Source organism: Ammodytes marinus (assembly GCF_949987685.1).
Source record: "Ammodytes marinus genome assembly, chromosome: 4".
NCBI classification, from domain to species: Eukaryota; Metazoa; Chordata; class Actinopteri; order Uranoscopiformes; family Ammodytidae; genus Ammodytes; species Ammodytes marinus.
Window position 1 is genome coordinate 1,439,296 of NC_137233.1, and position 2,462 is coordinate 1,441,757.

The following is a 2,462-nucleotide window of genomic DNA, read 5'->3' on the forward strand; positions in this document are numbered from 1 at the left end:
GCCACGTGGTTACCTGTGGGCATCTCTGTTTAGTGATTGACTTATCGGAGCAGGACGGGAGCAACACTTTCTGACCGTAACTTTACAATGGGCATAAGAAACTTAAACTTATGTTTCCCTGTCAACTAGTTCGAGGTGACAGAGCAGATACCCAGAAATCTGCTCGGAAGCTTTTATTTTTTATTCAATGTGGATTATATTTTAAGAATAAACCGCAGCATTTTGCCTTTTACATCGGCCTCGTGTCTTTCTTGAATTGTTTTGGGGAGTTTATTGCCTTACGAAAAGCACGATTAGTACAGAAAAGTTACGTCCTGCAACAGTGCAAATAAGTTGCCACTACAAATCATGGACGTTGGAAGTAGGGGTGCGGGGGGTGCGTACTGCCTGCACCCCCCCTCACCACCGCCTGCACCCCCTCTCCGCCCCCCTACACTTTGCCCTGTGCTCCCGCGATTGCTCTGTAAACAATCTCATAGCCTATGTCCTCTTTCCCATCTCCTGCTCCCTCACATCAACTTGACAGAGCATAACACTATAATAGGCTATATATAGTTTATAGGCTATACAGTATACTATATAGGCTAGATTACATATGCCCGTCGCATTTCTTCACCGTGCCCAGGACGAGATTACGTTTGTGCCCCGCCTTCCCATGCGCACTTCAGTAGAGTCAGAGTGCTGAAGGGCGCGCACTAATGAGCATTAGGTTATAGGTTATCATTAAAAATCCAGTCTGCTAAGCGCCCTACCACAGGGTGGAAAGAGAGAGAGAGAGAGAGAGAGACGTGCTGACAGGATGCAACGTTCACCTGCGCACCTGCTCCTCCAAGGTGTGTGCCGGTATCGTGCCAAGTAACCGCTGATAATAAGTGTGTCCCCGCCGGCCGGTGAGCGCGCATGCATCAAGTAAAGGCGAACATATTAACACTTCATAAGGTCGTAAAAAAGTCGGGTCGTCTTATATTCAGGGTCTAGTATTCGGCGTCCAGTAATGCCTGTTACCGGAGCGGTCATTCAGCTTCAGGGCCTGTGTCCAAGTTGGGTTTATTTTATTTTTTCGGGTGGAACCAACACTGGCTGTGCTCTCAGAAGCGGCCGGGGCATGCGTGTGTGCAATGGGAGAGAGATCGCTTCGTGTGGAGAGAATAAAGAGACACGGGAAATCGCCAAACCCAATGCAAAGCCTCGAGTCATTATGTTGCGAGTCAACGTATCAGAGGCAGGAATCGGCTGTGCGGTGGACTTTTACTGTAGCTTGCACTGCTGAGGAGAGATTGCCAACTGCGCTGTCCTTTTACGCACCGCCAGGGCCGCCGTAATGTTAAGATTTCATAATTTGCTTCAACGCCCTTATGATAATAAGAATGAGAGGCTTCATTAAAACGCTGTCCATGCGCTGTCTATGCGGTCGTTGTGATTGTAACTTTGTCGGCTGTAAACTGAAACTAACGGAGATCGCGGAAGCCTTCCCCTCGACAACGTGACGTGCACTGCCCCGGTTATCATTCACCGATCTCAAGAATACAAATGTATGCTGAAAAGGAACAAATTGGTGAATAAAAATTCACCAGAATGCAGGAAATTAAGCATTTAATGCTCAAAAAATTCTGGGGGACAACCCCCAGACCCCCACTTATAAATTGTAACAACCAAAACCTACGTCCTTCAAATTCAGGATTAAAAAAAAGGCTATAAAGATACTTTGGAAAACTCTTAAATGTTATTTGCTTTTATAGTTTGTTTTAATAGCTTAATTCTAATCAAATTATTTTAAATATAAATAGGCTATTTTATCATGGTTATAGATTGCTAATTTTACCAGTAGCCTACTGCTTTGTCTGATAGCGCTGCACCTCGGCCAATGTACAGCACCCCCCCTAAGAAAGTAGTTCCAACGTCCCTGCTACAAATACATTGCAACACTCTCGAAATAAACAAAACCAGCTCTTGACAACAACCTTATACATCATACATTACATCTGTCTCGCGTTGCTCTTTCGGGATATGCGTAGAATTCCACGAATTAACAGTTAAACAATATTTAGAAGTGGATTTACCGATCAACTTACCCGCGTCTCGCAGCTCCAAACACACACTGCGGGAGGACTTCCGGGTTGGCGTGTACCACAGTGCGACAGGGAGGGGGGGGGGGGGGGGGTTCACGGACCAACCTACTCGACAAACTCTCGTGGAGAAAAAACAAACATAAAATATTACTTATTTTATCAGTAAAAAAACAGAGCAAAAAATAAAGTTATCTATTAAAATACACACACACACACACACACGCACACACACACACACACACACACACACACACACACACACACACACACACACACACACACACACACACACACACACACACAAACACACACACACACACACACACACACACACACACACAGAGGGAAGGATGGGGACTGGAACATACATTTTAATTATTTGCCAAGGCAGTG